Here is a 21121-nt window from a genome sequence, read left to right as displayed (position 1 = left end):
TGTCCTACAACGTCGTTTTGAGGGTAGAGGTTGAAACAATTGATGTCCAGGATGTGAGGGGGCTGTGTATATTTTCACAAGGAGCAGATTTGTCAGCATCTAGAATGAAAGAACGTTGGTCCTTACCTGAATGTCTCTTTTCAGTAGACTCGAGGGAGGGGCGACTCCTGGGATATTCTCACAGCCTGATTGGTCCAAAGACTGAGGGAAATCTCTTTTAACTTCCTCCTTTCCCTGTTGGCTCCCAGTTCCTCGAAGTTGCATGACCAAAGACGCTGCCGAAATACAAACAGACACAGCAAGGGCAAAGTCACTCCCCGCACCTCACCCCGACTGACTAACTTCCATCTCTAATGGGGGTGGGATGTCACCCCTCCCTCTCATCTACCGAAAAGAAATGTTCAGGTAAGGATCAACGTTCTTTTTCCGGTAGACTCGAGGGAGGGGTGACTCCTGGGACGTACCCAAGCTCCGGTCCCTGAGAGGGAAAACCACTAGGATTTGGGGGGAGGGGCGGTTGCTACTTGTTGTAGAACCCTATGCCCAAAGGAGGCCTTGGCCGATGTGAAGGCATCTAGCTGGTAGTGGCGGATAAACAGTGTCGGGGAAGACCAAATAGCCACTCAACAAATGTCTTTGAATGGAGCCCTCGTGGCCCACGCTGCAGTAGTAGCAGCACTCCTAGTGGAGTGGGCCGTGATCCCCAAAGGGCGGGGAGCAACCCGAGGCTTCGTAGGCCGACGAGATGGCCTGTCGTAACCACCTGCCAATGGTGGCAGAGGAAACCCTGGCCCCTAGGGAGCCAGGCTGAAATGAAACGAAAAGGGCCTCAGACCTACGGAAGGCAGACGTGCACCGTAGATAGATGCGTAAGGCGCGACGCATGTCCAGTCGGTGCCATAGGCACTCCCTCTCATGGGACGGATGTGGGAAAAAATTGGGGAGGATAACCTCCTGTGCCTGGTGGAAAGGCGAATTGACCTTAGGGAGAAAGGTGTGGTCCAATTGTAGGACCACTCTATCCTGGTGGAATTGACAGAGGTCGTCCTTGGAGGACAGAGCCCCCAGCTCAGAAATGCGCCTGGCTGAAGTTACAGCAACAAGGAACACCACCTTAAGAGACAGGAACCTAAGGTGGACAGTGCGCAAAGGTTCAAAGGGAACTCCTGTCAAGGCCCTAAGAACTAGGGGAAGGTCCCAAGTTGGAAATCTATGGACAGGAGGGGGCTGTAAATTAGTGGCTCCCCTCAAAAACCTCTTGATCAGGGGATGGTGAGGGACGAATAATCCTCCCATAGGAGAACCGAGGTCAGGGCGGCCACCTGACGGCGCAGGGTGTTATGGGACAGACCCCTGTCCAGACCTTTCTGGAGGAAATCAAGAATTTGGGCCACCGAAGCCTCGGTGTGACAAATCCGAAGTGGGCTGCACCATTTGACAAACGCCGCCCACGTGGAATTATATATCTGCGTGGTGGAGGGGTGTCTGGATGCCTCGATGGTTGCTATAACTCTGGCAGACAAGTTGGCACTCCTCAAGCGCCAAGACTCCTGGGGAATCCTCCACTGGGGGCAGATGGAGAGCTGGATGAGGTCCACAAACCAAGGCCTTCTGGGCCAATAGGGTGCTATCAGAATGATGTCTGCTCTTTCTACTACTACCTTCCTCAGGGTCCCTGGTATCAGAGAGTGAGGCGTACAAGAGACCCGGAGGCCGTCTGATCCGGAGAGTGTCTGTCCCTTCTGCGGCCTGGGATGGAAATCAAGCGAAGAATCTCAGGAGCTGAGCATTCAGGGTCGTGAACAAGTCCACCAACGGGTCACTGAACCTCAGAGAGATCTTTTGGAAGAGTTCGGGTAGAATCTGGTCCACAGTCGCACAGCTTAACCAATCAGCCTGGTGATTGGCTGAGCCCGAGATGGGTTGTTAAAATCAGATCAGGCCAGACAGGCATTACTGCCTTCTTTGATAAGGTGACTAAGTTAGTGGACTGTGGAAATGCCGTGGATATAGTATACTTGTAAAGCACTTGACAAAGTAGACCACAATCTACTTCTGGGTAAGGTAGGAAAAATGTTAGACAGCATTACTATTAATTGGATTTGCAACTGGCTGACAAACCACATTCAGTGTGTAGTGCTTAATGGAGCTACATTTCCATGGAGAGAAGCTTGCAGTGAGGTTCCCCAAGATTCTGTCTTAGTACTCTTCAACATCTTCATAATTAACCTACATGTGGGGCCTGGGGGAGAACTCATCAAATTTGTGGGTGACACTTAGCTGCAGGGAATTTCCAACGCTTTGCAGATAGACTGAAGATTCAGAAGGATCTTGGCAAACTTAAGCATTGGGCCCTATCCAGAAAACGAATGTCCTGCCTTTTAGACAAGAAAACACAGGCATACAATAGGCAGTATCTGGCTCAACAGTAGCAACTGTGGGAGGGATCTAATGGATCTCTGCTTGAGTGTGAGTCAGAGTATTTCACAGCTGTCACAAAGGCAGCCCAGTCCTAGGCTGCATCAACAGAGGGAGAGCATTAAATTCATGTGAAGTGATAGTACACTATATACTGCACTAGTGAGGCCACACGTGGAATACTGTGTCTAGTTCTGGTTACCACAACACCCACAAAAGGTGTTGGGATCTTAGAAAGAGAAGTGCGAAAACACTGACACTGGACTCTAAGGATGAGCAATTGGGGGAATGATATATTTCTAGTGTAACGAAAAAAAGGAATGTAGTGACATGATAGCTTTTCTGACCCAGGCCTCCCACGAGCACGAAGCCCACTCCTCATCCTGATAAGCCCCTTTTATTTAGGTTAAAGGGAATTCCTCTCCAGCAAAGTCCCTGTCAAAGAGATTTCACAACTACAGACCTTGGAGGCTTGGAGAGCTGCCAGGCCGATATCTTCCAAACTCCAGGCTGTAGCAGCAATTACTTGGCTAGAAGTCAGGAACAGATCTTCACCTGAATGAGTTGAACTAATTCTCCCCTGCAAACTCCCCTCCCCTTTCGCTCCTCTTTTATTCCCTATGGGAGGGGCCATTCACTGTCCACCTGTGGCCTTACTCCCGAGTCGGCCCTTGTTCCTTAGCTGTTTCCTTCTCCTGGCAACTCTGCCATGCGCACATCGGGAACAGGCTCCAGCTGTTCTTCTGCTCCACTGATCTCTGACTCTGAAGGCAGCTGAGAACTGTCGGACGGCCTTGGCTCCATCTCTGCCTCCAACACAGAGCCCTCCTCAGAGCCTTCCCCAGACTCCAGGACTGGCCCATCTTCCTCCCCAACCTCTTCACTGCCTCAGTCTGCCATCAGTTTTGCTGGCAGGCCACAACAGTAGCAGGCTTCCAATATTTGAAGACTGTCAGAGGGAAGATGGGGCTGAGCTATTCTCCAAAGCTCCTGAGGCAGGACAAGAAGTAATGGGTGAGAGATAGCCAACCTGCAGTTCATGCAATGGACCTTGTTGACCAGGGAATTCTGGCCGGCAGGGTCCAAGAGAAGAGCCTTGCTCCCTGAGATGAGATGGGCTTCCATCCTCCTGACCTTCCATAGGAGCCAAAAGTTGGCTTGGAGACCCAATGGGGGAGTATCAGCCTACAGGTAGTTGATTGACCAATAGCAGATCCCACCTCCCCCGTTGTACATTCTGCCTCCCCCCTTCCCTGTTTTAGTCTTACAATCCATATTATCCCCTCTTATAATCCGTATTTCTTGGTGCTTAATTATAGACATGTCTTTTTATGGTTTTATTGTTTTTAATGTTGAAAAGCAACTGTCTGCGAAGGCTCCTGGATTGGGGCTGAAAGGTGAAAGCGGAAACAGTTTGATCCTTCCCATAATTGGGTAGATCAGGTTGCCCTGATAGATCACAGAAAAAAAACACTGTTTTTAATGTTGTAATCTGCCCAGAATCTCCTCTCAGCAGGGGTGGGTTCTGGATGGCTTTATTGATGGTTCACTCATGCACACGTCCTCTGGATGCGTGCTGCATGCGCAGGCATAGTTCAATTAAAATTGTTCTGCGCATGTGCAGAGTTTAAAAACAAGATGGTGGCACCAATGGCGCTGCCTGGGGAACCGATTCAGGGGCATGGCAGGCCTCGGTCACTGCTAGTTATAGCAACCCAGGGCCCCACACCACTACCGGTTTGGCCGAAGCAGGCCGAATCAGTAGGAGCCCACATCTGCCTGGCAGTGAGATGGGCTGCAAACAAATTGAATGGAATGATGGATGGATGGATGGATGGATGGATGGATGGATGGATGGATAGATAGATATAGATATATAGATATATAGATATAGATATATGATAGATATAATTAGATATACATATATGTATATGATAGATAGATAGATAGACAGAAAGACAGACATCAAACAATAGCCTTTAGACTTATATACTGCTTCACAGTGCTTTACAGCCCTCTCTAAGTGGGTTATAGAGTCAGCCTCTTGCCAAACAATCCTCATTTTACTGACCTCGGAATGACGGAAGGCTGAGGATCGAACAGCTGGCAGTGGGCAGAGTTAGCCTGCAATACTGCATTCTAACTACTGCGCCACCATGGCTCTTAGAGATAGATAGATGGATAGATAGATAGATAGATAGATAGATAGATAGATAGATAGATAGATAGATAGATGATAGATAGATAGATAGATGATAGATAGATAGATAGATAGATAGATAGATAGATAGATGATAGATAGATAGATAGATAGATAGATAGATGATGGATAGATAGACAGGCAGGCAGGCAGGCAGGCAGGCAGGCAGGCAGGCAGGCAGGCAGGCAGGCAGGCAGGCAGGCAGGCAGGCAGGCAGGCAGGCAGGCTGGCTGGCTGGCTGGCTGACTGACTGGCTGACTGACACTGCTGTATACATTGGTAAGGCCATATTTGGAATATTGCATACAGTTCTGGTTGCTAGGATACAAAAATAAATAAATGCTGAGGAGCAGAGCAGCAAAAGGTCTGGAGATTAAACTGTATGACGAATGGTTAAGGGAACTTGGTACGTCTAGCCTAATGAAGAGAAGGATTAAGGGTGACATGATAACCACATCTTCCAATCTTTGAAGGGCTGCTCCAGGGAAGAGGGAGTTGACTTATTTCCCAAAACTCCTGAGGACAGGATAAGAATTGCTGGATGGAAGATTATTAGAGAGAGAGCCAAGCTGGGACCAAGAAGAACTAAGGAAAAATTTCCTGACAATAAGAACAATTCATAAAACAGCTCACTTCCTAGAGTTGTGGGTGCTCCATCGCTGGAGGTCTTCAAGAAAAGAATGGACAAACGTTGTTTGAGGACTCTTACCTTGGACAAGGGGTTAGACTAGATGAACTCCAAGGTCCCTTAAATTCTAGTGAACTGAAGTTGTCCCTGAAAAATGGGGATAATAGCGTGACTAAAATCTGTAGTTGGACGCAGGGTTCAGACCAGCAAAATCTCTTCAGAGTAAGGAAAGATCATGAGATAGCCCAAAAGTACTTTGGACAGCTGCTCTTTATGAGTAAACTGCAGGAATAGAAGTATTTGCAGTTGGCAGTTGACGGATTACATCTAAGTTTATAGAAAAGTAGCCCTTAATAACTCAAGATTTGGAAGATCCTCATTTCTTAATCTCCTTTGAAGTAACTTTTATTACTTCCTAAAAATACTTTTTTATTAAAGGTTTACAAAGAGCACAAAAGCTTTATTAAATGTTTACAAAGAACACAAAATTAATAAAAAGCGAAAGCAGAAAAGAAAGAAGAAAAGAATCTAAGCGTGCAGAAAGAAATAATAAAAAGAAGTTTTAAATTTCCTTTGCAGCAAATATCTGTAGAAGTTATAAAGTTATCTCTTAATATTATTACAAAGAAAAGCCCACTTTTCTTTTTTAAATGTAAAGTTTTTAAATTTATTTTCAATTTTTAAAATATAAACAAACCATCTTTCCATAAGCAGTGTGTCATCTGGGCACAAATATTTCTGTGCCACATTCTTCTCTTTTCTATTATCCATTTTGTTTCTAATTATAAATACCCCAAACTATAAGTGCATTTTGTTCTGTTTTATATAAACATTAAGGATTTTCAGTCAACCACAGGTAAATGTTCTATTTTTTTCTCTAATTAAGTTAATTTAACTATCTCTGCCAGTTTGGTGAAATGAAATCAAATGGCTAAACCTTTTATTATTTTTTAAATATTGAAACTCTCTGCAAGAGACAAGTTTTTATAGAACTCCCTGGGTGACTTCCCTTCAAATCATAGTTTTAACTATGTGTTTAACCATTTATAAAACCATCTTTTATAGAAGAAGAATGTTTTGTTGATTCTATAAAATTATAAATGGATTAAGGATCTAGATGGGTTTAATAAAATTTGGAAATTGATTATACAAATCCTTCCTATCGAGAAAATGTTCATATTTTTTTTACATTTGGAAGCAAAGCAATATGATAAAGTGAGACTTTGAAGACTGGACACTAGAGGACACCTGAAGAAAATGTAACATTGGATGCATTGAGGGAGATCTGTAATCAATGGACTCAAAAATTCATGTTAAAGGACTGTCATTATTGACAGACTGTATCAAGGCTCTGGAATGGGAACAAGTTTTACTAGACAAGACAGAAATACAGACTTAAAAATGACAAGCTACAAGAAGCATATGGGAAAATAAAACAAAGGAAATCACAAAAAAGGAAGCACAAATAATAGACTGGGACAGGGGTCTTCAAATTTGCCAACTTTAAGACTTGTGGACTTCAACTCCCAGAATTCTCCAGCCAGCAAACTGGACTAGGAGAATCGCTTTTATATTGCAGTGATGACTAACCTTTTTGCCATCATGTGCCAAAAGCAGGGGGGGGGAGCGCAGGGGATTGTGCACAAGCGTGTCCACACCAATAATTCTATGTGCGTAAACCCTCGCCTGCATATGCACTGGTCACCCAGCGTATGCATGCACGAAAATTGCTTTTTGGACCTGTTTTTAGCCCTCCCCAGGCTCCAGAGCAGTGGTTCTCAACCTGTGGGTCGGGACCCCTTTGGGGGTCAAACGACCCTTTCACAGGGGTCGCCTAAGACCATCGGAAACACGTATTTTCGATGATCTTAGGAACCGAGACACCAATTTTATGCTTGGGGGTCACCACAACAACCGTAATTTTTCATATTCCTCCTGACTGTCTTTTTTAAATTTTAAATATTTATTGTATATTGGGTTTTTATTATTGGGGTATGTTAATGGTTTTAATTGTCTAAATGTTGTAATCTATTACCTCCTCCGTGCATGTATGTCTTTGTATATATGTATGTTTATATATGTCCTAGTGTACGCCGCCCCGAGTCCTGCCTGGAAAGGGAGCGGCTAATAAATTCAAATTTTTTATTATTATTATTATTATTATTATTATTATTATTATTATTATTATTATTATTATTATTATTATTATTATTATTATGAGGAACTGTATTAAAGGGTCACGGCATTGGGAAGGTTGAGAACCACTGCTCCAGAGGCTTTCTAGGAGCCTGGGGGAGGGTGAAAATGGCATCCCCGCCCTCCCGGGGGCACTCCAGAGGCTTCAGGGGGTTTTCTTGAAGCCTCCGGAGGGCGAAAAATAGCCAAACGCGCAAAACAGAAGTCAGTTTCCGAACTTCCGTTTTGCACATTGGGTTGTTTTTCGCCCTCCGGAGACTTCAAGGAAGCCTCTGGAGGGTGAAAAATGGCCAAAAATGTGGCACACCTGCCTTGGGTTCTCCATCAGGGATATATTGGATTTATAAAAGAGATTTGTGAAGATTGTCTGTGATTTTGTGAGAAGAGACCAAAAGAGGGCGGGAACCCAAGTGTTTGGATATTATTTGAAGGGATTAAAAATTAAGGCCATTGGGAGCGAAGGGAACAAATATAAAATTGGTTTATTTGACAAAGGTTAAAATAGATGGCTTGACATTTGGGGGAAATTTTAATGGATTTTCTTTGACCCGGACTCGATGGTGAACTCTAAACAAAACTCTTTTATGAGAAAGGGTTCATTTGCTATATTTTATATTTATCCGATTAAGGTTAAAATTGTTACGTTGCTATATTCTGATTAGATTTAAATGATGAGGTTTGGGCGATTTGCTTAATGATAACAAATGAGCTATGAAGGAAGGAACTGAAGTGTGTTTTTAGATCAAGTTTATAATAAGTTGCTATTTCTGGTAACTATAAATGCACTTTTGTTGATTAGGATGGATGATGAGATTTTAAAAATACATTTATAAAGAATGATGTGAAATATGGGATGAAGAGATAGTTTGCTGTAGTTTAAGAGATAGCCATAACTTTTTAAAACTGGTAATACTTGCTTGCATGAAGAGGGAAGTAACCGTTTAAAAAAAAAAACCCTATTGTTATTGTTTACATATAAATATATTGAATACAGTGTAATTGTACTGGCATTCCATGCCATGATACAAAGGTAAAAACAAAATAACATGAATACTATTTTAAACAGTGGCAGTGTTGTACAGTTATTTTTGAACCATCATATTCTAGGATGTCAACTTATCTATCATTCTAATACCTACATTCTAATACATGTATAGTATCTCTTTCCATGTCCACCTAACGTGATTCTTTCACATTCCAACTTCTAGCTTCTGTTTCTAATCGTTGATAGAATCTATTCCATGTAGCATAGTATTCTGTATCTCCTTTATCTCCTATTTTTAGGGTTAGTCTCTCCATTTCCACACAGACTAGTATCTTCCTTATCGTCTCCTCCTCTGAAGGGGTGTTTTCGCTCTTCCCCTGCTGTGCATATGCAATTTTTGCTATGGTCAAGATGTGCAATTTTAGGTAGAGTGTCCCTTTATCATAGCCATCTGATATAATGCCTAGTAAAAATAAGTCTGGCTTAAACTCTACAGTATATGGTCATTTTTTCTAACCACATATGAATTTGTATCCAAAACTTCCTTGCCTTTATACAAGTCCAACACATGTGGTAATATGTGCCAGGTATTTGTTTACATTTCTCTTTAAGAGCAACAAAGATGATTTGAGAGCTGGAGGCTAAATATATATGAAGAACAGTTGCAGGGATTGGGTGTGGCCAGTCTAGAGAAAAGAAGGACCAGTGCGGACATGATAGCAGGATTCCTGTATCTGAGACACTGCCCCAAAGAAGTGGGAGGCAAGCTATTTTCCAAAGCACCAGAGGGGCAGGACAAGAAACAATGGATGGAAACTAATCCAGGGGAGAAGCAACCTGGAACTAAGGAGACACTTCCTAACAGGGAGAACAATTAAGTAGTGGAACCACTTGCCTTCAGAAATTGTGGGTGCTTCATCGCTGGAGGCTTTGAAGAAGAGACTGGACAGGCAGTTGTCTGGAATGGCATTCGGTCTCCTGCTTCATAAGAGAACTTTCTCATGGTCCTCCTTTCCCGGCTTTCGAACAATGCAACCCACATGGCCCTCCCCCCCTTACATTACCCCAAAAGGTGAGAAAGTCCCCAGGAACCAGGCTAAAGATTATAAATCAATAGGCTACAGGATACAGGATACATAGGAGAGAAAGTAATAAAGTGTAGGAAGTTAGCACCCACCCCTCTCCTAGAGAAATGAAATATCCTGGGAAATATTAAAAAGGCAGAATATTCTATTTCCCTGGATCAGAAATGGAGAAACATGTTTTTAGGCAGAAAACAGACTCACTCTTAATAGCCCCCACCTTCGTCAATGGGCCATTAAAAGGCCAGAGCCGGTCTATTCTACATAACAAAGACATCCCCCTTCAACTCCAGGGTGATGGGATTAAGGCATGATGGTATTAGCGCTTTACCCATCTCGCCACAGGGCACCTGGGAAGAAGCAATGCTCAACCCAAATGTGGACTCACAGCCTAGAGAGTTGCCCTTGCATGGCCCCGTGGGAGTCTGACAACCAATCAGAATACAAGATCAAGATCAAAGGCCAGAGAGGGGATAAAACCAGGGACTTTCAGCACCTCTGTTTCTGTTTTCTTCTTCACCCAACATCTGGAAGCATCTGATGATCCCCCCTTTCTGTTCAGGAGCTCAAGCCACGGGATCCTGTCCACCATTAAACCATCCTTCCAAGCAGCCTCCATGTTTCCTGTGTCTTTTTTCCCACTGAAACTGAACCCAGGAGGACATTTCTCCCAACAAAAGCATACTAAAGTATAACAAACTGTAAGGTGTAAACGTAACCAGGGTCTCCTGAAGAATGGCAGATTCACAGATCTGGCACATGGGTTCTTTTGTGTTCCTCCAGCCCAGCCAGTATCCAGAAGGGTTTCTGAGCATGTACAGATATCCTTCTGGATGAGGTGAAGCGAGGTCTCAGAATCAGTGAGAGTGCTTTAAAACGGTGCCCTGGGTCTTCACGAGGCAGCTCTAATGAGATGTAAAACTTTGAGCAGCCCTTTGAACACAGAGGATGCCCCGTGTCCCCACTTTTCTGTCCTATCCTCTCTGGTGTCCAGGAAGAGGCTCATCCCCTCCCTGCCTCTCTGTGCCCAGCCTTCCTCCTGCTCCCTCCCCCACCTTCCCCCACCCCGCTTGCCTTGAAACAGACCTCTGGTGCTTAATGGAAGAGACTGAGTCTAGGAAAAGCAGCTTTTGGAATTGGGGGACCATATGTCAGTTCTGAAAATGAAATTGCTCTCTTAGGTCATCAGGAAAAAGCAGCTCGACAGACAGGCTGGCACAAAGCTCCCTCGTCTCCTGCCATCTTGAGACTCCGTCTCTGATCAAGTGTCATCTCCTTTTTGGAAAGGACTCTTAGCACCCTCTCAGCTTCCCTTTGAGCTGGGAGGTCTTCCGACCCAGTGGGGCTTCTACCATGAACTTCCTTTTCTCTCTCTTCAGTGCAGGGAACTGGGTGTTTTCTCCCCCCCCCCACCCCTCATCAGATTCCAGTAAACAAACTGCTACCAACTACTTACTCAACGCAGCTCTGGTTAAACCACGGCTGGAATTCCGTTGCCACTTGTAGCTACATACAAGAAGGATGCTATTCAGAGGGGCACAATGAAGAGCGGGAGGGGCTTATCTAGCAATAGCAAGAGCCCTTAGACTTATATAATAATAATAATAATAATAATAAATATTTATTTCTTAGCCGCACCCTCTCCCGCAGGACTCGGGACCATATACTGCTTCACAGTGCTTTACGGCCTTCTCTAAGCGGTTTACAGAGTCAGCCTCTTGCCCCCAACAATCTGGGTCCTCATTTTAGGTCCTCAACCTTCAGCTGGTCAGAATCAAACTCTTGGCTGTGGGCAGAGTTAGCCTGCAATACTGCATTTTAAGCACTGGGAAGGAAGATGGGAAGGAAGATAGCAGTGGCACTTATATGCCGCTTTACAGTCCTTTACAGCCCTCTCTAACTGGTTTACAGGGTCAGCCTCTTTCCCTCTACAATTTGGGTCCTCATTTTACCCACCTCGGAAGGACGGAAGACTGAGTCAACTTTGAGGCTGGTGAGATTTGAACTGCCAAATTGCAGGCAGCCGGCAGGCAGCAGAAGGAGCCTGCAGTACTGCACCCTACATACTGCACCACCACGGCTCCTATACATCCTATGAAAAATGGTTTAAAAATGAACAGATTTGGCCTAAAGAAGAGACAGTGGTATGGAGCCGTGATGCTGCCTTCAAGTGATTAAAAAGTCATCCGGAAAGTGAGTGGGGATGTATTCAAACCCAAACTGGGAAAGTGCCCAAATTCATGAAAAGTGCCTGAGTGAATAGGACACATAATCAAGTGGAAGATCAAGAAGAAACCTTTGCAAATCATTTGGCCAAGGAAATGGGGGGAGTTCAACTACCCCAGGATTAAAAGGGGTCAAGCTCTGCAGCTTTGGGAGAGGCAGCAGCTGTTTCCTGCGACTTACAGGAAATTTCTCATCTTCCGAATGGGAACTCAGTGTAGGAGAAGGGACGGGAAGAGAAGGAGGAGGCGTGATAAGGGGGATCAGTGTAGAATCTCTACAGAGCAGAGGTGAAATGCTACCGGTTCGGATCAGTTCACTCAAACTGGTAGCAAAGATGCCAGCTGTTCGCCCGAACCGGTAGTAAAAAAATGCTACCAGGTCAGGCAAACAGATTTTTTTCAACGATCAGCTGTGCCACACGATTTATATTAGCTGGACAGCAGGATTTCCTGCTTTCTAGCTAACCTAAATCCCCTAGCAAAGTGGATTCCCCCACCCCCTTCGCTGTTCGCTTACCGTGCTGTTCGCTTACTTGCTTGCCAGGCGTGCTCAGTAGCAGGTGCCGCCCACCCACCCAGCTGTCATTTTGACGCTCTGCGCATGCACGGAAGTTCACATTGCTACTGAACTGGTAGCAAAGGTAAGTGGATTTCACCCCTGCTACAGAGTCAAAAAGGGATATGATGGCTCAGTGGCGAAGACGCTGAGCTTGTCGATCAGAAAGGTGGCAGTTTGGAGGTTCGAATCCCTAGCACCGCATAACAGAGTGAGCTCCTGTTACTTGTCCCAGCTTCTGCCAACCTAGCAGTTCAAAAGCACATAAAAAATGCAAGTAGAAAAATAGGAACCACCTTTGCTGGGAAGGTAACAGCGTTCTGTGCACCTTTGGCATTGAGTCATGCCGGCCATATTGGAAAAGGAGGACCTGGCCCAAAAAATCAGAGGCGCCAAACAGAACTATTTTGAAAATGCAAATAAACCAGGCAGATGGCTGGCTTATAAACTGAGAAAAGAAAGAGAGACCAAGAAAATACTACAACTAAGAGATGAACAAGGACAATTGCATCATGGAAATATGGAAAAAAGGAAAATTATTCAAGATTACTATGCCAAGTTGTATGAACAAGAGAACATAGAAGAGAAAGAAGTGAAACAATATTTACAAAACGCCAAACTCCCCCAAATACCAAATGATACTAGAACTATATTTGAAGATAAAATAACAATGATGGAATTAACTGAGGCCCTTAAAAGACAAAATAATGGGAAGGCCCCGGGACCGGATGGCCTCCCTGTGGAATTCTATAGAACATTAGAAAAATCCTTGGCCGTTCCATTACTAGAAGTCATGAATGAAGTAATGATTGAAAGTAAAATACCTAATTCATGGTTGGAGGCATATATTACATTAATACCCAAAGAGGAGGCAGACCATACGCAAATTAAGAACTATAGACCTATCTCCTTGTTGAACTCAGACTATAAACTATTTGCCTCAATACTGGCAGAGAGACTGAAAAAATACCTAAATGGGTTTATCCACTCGGACCAAAATGGTTTTTTACCAAAGAGGCAAATTAGAGATAACATAAGGACAATTCTAAATACCTTAGAATATTATCAGGTCCACTCTGAGAAGCAAATGGCTTTGATTTTCTTGGATGCGCAGAAAGCCTTTGATAACGTGAATTGGACATTTATGACTCAACAAATGGAACAAATGAATTTTGGTAAGAATTTTATTCAAGCCATACAAACGATATATCACAAGCAAACAGCCAAGATAATGATAAATGGAGAGCTGACGGATCCAATTGAAATTAAAAGAGGTACGAGACAAGGCTGTCCACTGTCACCACTGCTTTTTGTTTTAACATTAGAAGTACTAAATAGAAAGATTAGAGAAGAGGAAGAAATAAAGGGAATGACCATTAAAAAGGAAGAATACAAGTTGCAAGCATTTGCTGACTACCTAGTCTTCATTCTTGAGGAGCCATTTCAATCTGCACCTAAACTGATAGGAGAAATCGAGGCGTATGGAAAAGTTGCAGGTTTAAAAATAAACAAAGACAAAACAAAGATTTTAACAAAAAATATATCCCGAAAACAAAAAGAAGAATTGGCGGAAAATTTGGAAATGCAAATCACAAATAAAGTTAAATATTTGGGGATTCACCTAACAGCCAAGTGCAGCACTCTCAAAGAAGATAATTATATTAAATTGAAGCAACAAATTGTAACAGACTTGGCGAAATGGAAGAATCTTCAATTATCAATGATTGGTAGAATCGCAACAATTAAAATGAATATCTTACCTAGACTGTTATACCTGTTCCAGACTATTCCAATTAAGTTGGGGAAAGGATATTTTGAAGAATTAAATAAAATAGTGTTGAAATTTATATGGCAAGGGAAAAAAGCAAGAATAAAATGTAAATTGTTACAAGATTCCAAATCAAGGGGAGGGTGGGGTTTACCTGATTGGGAGTTATACTATCAGGCAGCTAGTCTGATGTGGATCAAGGAATGGATAATGCTAAGAAATGATAGGCTTTTGAATCTAGAAGGTCATGACTTGCTGTTGGGATGGCATGCATACTTATGGTATAAAGGAACTAAAAAACATGGTTACTTTAGAGACCATTCTATAAGAGAGGCTCTGTTATTAAACTGGCAGAAGGTTAAGAGGTCGCACTACTTGAAAATTCCAGTCTGGATATCAACTATTGAAGCCTTTTCATATCCAATAATATTTAAAAGGGAAGAAGCAGTTAGATATGCTGAATTATTGAATGCAGAGGGTGAACTTAAATCTATACAAGAATTGAAACAAGAAGGTATTGAACTCAATTGGTACTCATATGTGCAAATACATTCTAGATACAATGAAGATCGAAAAAATGAGGGTTTTTATGATAAACTGACTGAATTAGATAAAATTTTAACAGGTAACGATGAAAAATTAATTAAAAAATTTTATGATTATTTATTAGAGGTGAAACTATATGAAGAACAAGTGAAAGGAACTATGTTAGCCTGGGGAAAAAACTTTGGACATGGGATTGATTTAGAAAAATGGCAAAAATTGTGGACTCAAAATTATAAAATGACAATGTCAACTGCATATAAAGAAAATTTGTATAAGATGTTTTATAGGTGGCATTTATCCCCATCGAGAATAGCAAGAATGTCGAAGAATAAGTCTGAAAAATGCTGGAAATGTCAACATACACCGGGCACATATTACCACATGTGGTGGACTTGTCCTGAAGCTAAGAGATACTGGACTAAAATACACATGTGGCTGGAGAAAATGATACATAAACATATAGACTTGAAACCAGAACTTTTCTTATTGGGAATAATACCAGAAACATACAATAAAGACTTGAAATATTTGATCATAAATGTCTTAACAGCTGCTAGAATTGTATTTGCTAAATACTGGAAAAATGAGAAAGTACCAACAGAGGAGGAAATTGTTCGGAAGATAATGAACTGTGCAGAAATGAGTAAACTTACATTTGAAATTAGAGAATTAGAGGATGAGCAATTTTATAAAGTATGGGACTTGTTTTATCAATGGTTGGATAAAAAAACTTGGAAGTGAATCTTTTCTTTTTCTTTACCCTATCTTATATGTAATAATAATAGAAAGTTATACTTAATGTTTTGAAAAAATCTCTCTCTTTTTTCTCTCTTTTTTTTTCTCTTTCTATACATATTAAGCCTTTATTATGAAATAGACCATTTACTTATACGAGATAAGAATAATAATGTATTTAATATATAAGAGTGAGATGATTTAAATTGTTAGGTATGATTATGGCTGGTGACTATTTTATAATATAAAATGGAATAATGATGATGTAATGAACAATGGATGTGAATATAGATTAAAATATTTAATGACTACATGGATTGATAAATAATAATGGGAAATTAAATTTGGAGTTGAGGATGATTGGAAACTTTAAGATTAATGGAAAATAGAAATGTCTTATATGAAGTAATGAGTTTCTTTTTTTCTTTGACTTAATCTCCACTTTTATCTTTGAGAGAATGGTGATACAATTTTATAAAGACCTATTGCTACCTAGTACATAATTGTAGAGATAAAGAAATAAGGGTTGTCATAAAAGAAAGAATACTATGGTAACTTGAACATGCAATGCTCAATGAAATATTTAACTATATTTAATGGATAATTAGTGAACGCATTCTTAATTGTAAAAACCATCGCACAAAAACTTGTAACCAAACGACATGCTTGATGAAAATGTGTTTTTTTTTACTTCCCTGCTCTTGTACCTTATGTGTTGTCTTGTCTTTTTAAAGAAAAATAAATAAACATTTATAAAAAAAAAAAAAAAAAAGAGAATGAATTGTTGAGGAATCTTGGAAACGTTAGGAAAGAGAAACCTTACAACTCCTCAAAGTCACCATATTGCAGGCTTGGAGAATGGAGGATTAACATTTTGAATTTTGAGTGAGATGATGTCAGTGAATAGCATCAGCAATAAGCACTTAGACTTATATACCGCTTCACAGTGTCTCTCCATGGAAATCCTGAAGGGAAACCATTCAGAAGTGTTGGAATGTTCCTTGTGGGATAGCTAGCAGGGGAGCTGAAAAATGGGTCTCCCAATCCCAGGTTAATGACTTATCACAAACCACAAAAATAAAAAGATAAACTTCCTGACCTATTTTTTTTTGTTTTGTTCACTGATGGATGCAAACCCTTGTATGTGCTTCGTAACAGCTGAAGGTGGGCAGTTTAATTACTCACGCCTCTGTTGTATCCTTATGGAGACAAATGAATGCAAGATGCTTTTTTCACTTTTTACAAATTTTCCTATAGCTAGACCTCTACCCCAGGACAGTTGCCCAGCCCGGTTTGAAAGGATATGACAGCCCAAAAAACAACCGTGCATTTTTACAAGGAGAAGTCTTTGCGGATAGTAGCTGATGTGCAAGAGAGAATTAGGGCAACTGCCAGGGCTTCCCTGGGGAAAACGTTAAAGCTTTTATCTAACACAAGATCCTCATTTTTTTTCCTGGATTTACATCTCTTCTCCCCCTACCCCCAGGTCTGCGTCAATTCCATTCTGCCCCATTTAACTCTGGATTCGGCTGCTCACAGCTATCTCGACTTTTGACAAGACAGGGAAATTCTGCAAAGCTTGACAACTACCAGGAGTCTTCGGGGCCCAATTCAAGATCCTGCTTGTCACTAAACTGCTCCGGCTCCCCTCGAGACCCCCGTTACTTCGGTCTGCTGCCTTCCACGATGCAGCTGGGAGAGGCTGCTCCTGCTCCTGTCTCTTTGCGCACCAAGGGAAGGGTTCTGCAAGCAGGAACATATTGTATGCAGCCTTGCTTTGCTGCAGACGTCCCTGGTGTGATTTAAAAATAGAGATCAGTGACTAGTTTCATCATTCCACAACATAGTAGAATAAAATAGAGCTGGGAGGGGCCTTGGAGGTCTTCTAGTCCAGCCCCCTGCTCAAGCAGGAGAACTATACCATCTCAGACAAGCAACCGTCCAGTCTCTTCTTAAAAGCCTCCAGTGATGGAGTACCTACAACATCTGGAAGGGAAGCTGTTTCATTGGTTAATTGTCCTCACTGTTAGGAAATTTCTCCTTAATTCCAGATTGTTTCTCTCCTTGATTGGTTTCCATCTGTTGTTTCTTGTCCTGCCTCTCTGGTGATTTGGAGAATAATTTGACCCCCTCTCCTTTGTGGCAGCCCCTCAAATACTGAAAGACTGTTATCCTGCCCCCCCCCCCTAATTCTTCTTTTCTCTAGACTGGCCAGACCCCAAAACTGCAGCTGTTCTTCCTATGTTTTAGTCTCCGGGCCTTTGATTACTGGCTCTTCTCTGAACTTTTCCCAAAGTCTCAACATCTTTTTTGTAGTATGGTAACCAAAATTGGCCGCAGTATTCCAGGTGTGGCTTTACTAGGGTTTTATAAAGCAGCGCTAATACTTCACATGATTTGCATTCTATAAGTCTGTTTATACAACCTAGGATTGTGTTAGCTTTTTTGGCTGCTGGCTCATGTTTAAGTGATTGTCCACTAGGACTCCAAGGTCCCTCTCACAGTTCCTGTTTTTGAGCCAGGTTTCACCTAATCTGTCCTTGTACCTTTGATTTTTTTCCCCTCCTGCCTAAATGTAAATTATTTTGTTGGACAGGGCTCATTGTTCAAGTTTGCCATCTCTCAGAAATAGTGTAGGGTCTCCTGCTTGGGCAGGGTGGTGGTTGGACTAGATGACCTACAAGGTCCCTTCCAACTCTTATTAATCTGTTAATTTGTTAAAGTGATACAGGGCCAGGGAGTTCAGGGAAGCCTTCTTAAATTTGCAAATCGTCTTTGGCTAATGCCTGGAGGAGGGGTGGGGAGGGGCTGGAAGGGAAATTCCAGAATTCTTAGGCTTCAACAGTGGGCAGAAACAAACAGAATGAAACCTAAGTATATCAAATGCTTTTTATAAATGATATGGATAAAGTTGCAGGCCAAAAATTGTTAGGTGGGGTGGCTAATACTTTGAAGCAGAGGGGAAAGAAAGACTTGGCTAGATAGAACTGTGGGTGGAAACAAGAGTGAAATTTAATAGGCAGACGCGTAAGGTCATACAACTAGGTGTGAAAAAACGAAAGAAACACATCCACAATGGTGGAAATCTGGCTCAAGAGCAGGATGTGAGAAGAATTTGGCTGTGCGGATAGTCCTCAATTTACGACCACAATTGAGCCCAACATTTCTGTTGTTAAGTGAGACATCTGTTAGGTGAATTTTGCCCCATTTTTGACACAGTTTCTTGCCACCGTTGTTAAGTGAATCACTGCGGTTGTTCAGTTAGTGACCCTGTTGTTAAGTGAATCCGGCTTCCCCATTGACTTTGCGAGTCAGAAGGTCTCAAAAGGTCACTGCAACCGTCGTAAATAGGAGTCAGTTGCTAAGCATCTGAATTTTGATGACATGAGCCATGGAGTTCCTGAAGTGATATTTGATTCAACAAGAACCAGGAAAGGAGAAAGAGAGAAGCCAGAGCTTCACGTTGGCTACTAGAGGAAGATAAGAACCGTGGTGGCACAGCGGTTAGAATGCTGAATTGCAGGGTAATTCTGCCGACTGGCAGCAGTTCAATTCTCACCAGATTCTCACTATCCATCCACCCACCCACCCATCCATCCGCCTACCTAACTATCTAACTACCTACCAGCTGTAGTGGCGCAGTGGTTAGAATGCAGTATTGCAGGCTAACTCTGCTGACTGCCAGCAGTTCGATCCTGACTGGCTCAAGGTTGACTCAGCCCTCCATCCTTCCAAAGTCAGGAAAAGGAGGACCCAGATTGTTGGGGGCAATGGGCTGCCCTTGTAAACAGAGGGCTGTAAAAGCACAGTGAAGCGATGAGTGCTACTGCTATTTTTCTCCAGCTGTAGGACCTAGGGATGGCCTGTGGAAGTCTTCTGCAGCGCTGCCTCTTCCATCACCACCATCAGAAGAAGAGCTGTTTGTTGAAGCCCCATCTGCAAGCATTGCCAAAACCAGTATTGGTGTGAAGTCTTGGATGGCTGAATTAACACAATAGCTACATCGACAGGGGTACGCGTACTTCTTTCAAAGACTCAGTTTTTTGTCTTTGTTTTAGTAAACCACAATGTGCTTTATTAGGGGCGCTGCACACTGTACTACACACTTAAACACGAGTCAGCAATGCGCAGCTGCCACCAAAAAAGCGAATACAAGCCTTGGTTGTATAAACAGAGGCACAGAATCAAAATCCAGTGAAGTGTTAGTCATCATTATCTTTTAACAACCCCATAATCCCACTGCATGGAGCTGAGTGTTTACTGGCCAGATGCCTTTCCTGTCACCAATGTGGAGTTTTATTCAGCAGATATATTCTCATTGTGCCCAGAGAGAGAACAGCCTCCTGATTGTGAGGTGACAGCTCCATCTCTAGGCCACCACATAACTCTACATGTGAAGTATTAGTACCACTTTATAGATCCTTGGTAAGATCACACCTGGAATAATGCATCCAGTTTTGGCCACCACATTACAAAAAAGACGTTGACACTTTGGAAAAAGTTTGAAGAACTTTTTAATTATTTCTTCAAACTTTTTAAAGGTTTGAAGAAATAATTAAAGGCCTGGGATCTAAAACATAGGAAGAACAGCTGCAGGATTTGGGTTTGACTAGTCAGGAGAAAAGAAGGTCTAGGGGGGACATGATAGCAGGATTCCAGTATTTGAGGGGCTGCCACTAAGAAGAGGAAGGCGTCATTATTCTCCAAAGCACCATAGGGCAAGTCAAGAAGCAATGGATAGAAATTAAACAAGGAGAGAAGCAACCTGGAATTAAGGAGAAACTTCCTAACAGTGAGAACAATTAACCAGTGGAACGGTTTTCTCCAGAAGTTGTGGGGGCTTCATCACTGGAGGTTTTTAAGAAGAAACTGGACAGCCGCTTGTCTGAAATGTTATAGGGTCTTCTGCTTGAGCAGGGGGCTGGACTAGAAGACCTCCAAGGTCCCTTCCAGTTCTATTCTGATTCTGTACAAATGAAGCCCTGAATGTCTCTGGCCACTTTGTCCTGGAAAGGATGGCAGGAGGTGGAGTGGAACAGGACTGCATGCCACCCAAGTTACTGCAGACTCCCTGAATGTCTGCCGAGACCGCCTCTTCAGAGCTGCAGCCTCTAAGCCCAGCTGTTGCCTGCCTCTCTTCATTTTGTAGAGCAGAAAGGCAGAGCATAAGCTGCTTTGGGCATTTCAGTGGGTGGCAAAGTTAATAAAATATTGAAAAGGATTTCTGCTTTTGGAACTCATGCACAGATGGGAAATGAGAAATTCATGGGATCCAGCCACTCTCAGAAATTCCATTCTGCAGATCAGCTGCAGCAGCAGCTGTAAACGCGCTGGAAATGGAACATGAAAATGGGTATTTCTGGGAAAGGAGACAAGCAGAGTGCTGCCGTTTGACACCCATTGTCATATGCCTTTAGTTTTCCTTGATGAGCCAAGCAAAGTGAGGCTTTTCTGCATCTGTCTAAAAGCCAGAAAAGGACAAAAAACAAATGCGCAAATGGACAGAATTCTCTGCTTCGTACTCTCCTGCAGCTGACCTTATGTTCACAGCCAGGGTAACAAAGGCTAAATGTCAACTCGCAAAGCATCCCTGGCCTGCTCTCGAGTTGCCATAGGCAAGGGGGATGGGGAACTGACAACGCAGCACAGCAGCCACGCATATCTTTCTCAAGGCTGTCTCCCAGGTTACCCACATCAGCCGGAGGGGCTGCGTGATCTCTACAGCCCACAAAAGTGCTCTGTTGGAGAATGTGATTTATGATACACCCTGGGGGGAGGGGGG

Source organism: Natrix helvetica, assembly GCF_964273705.1.
Source record: "Natrix helvetica genome assembly, chromosome: 15".
NCBI lineage: Eukaryota > Metazoa > Chordata > Lepidosauria > Squamata > Natricidae > Natrix > Natrix helvetica.
Note: the sequence above shows the minus strand (reverse complement) of the source record.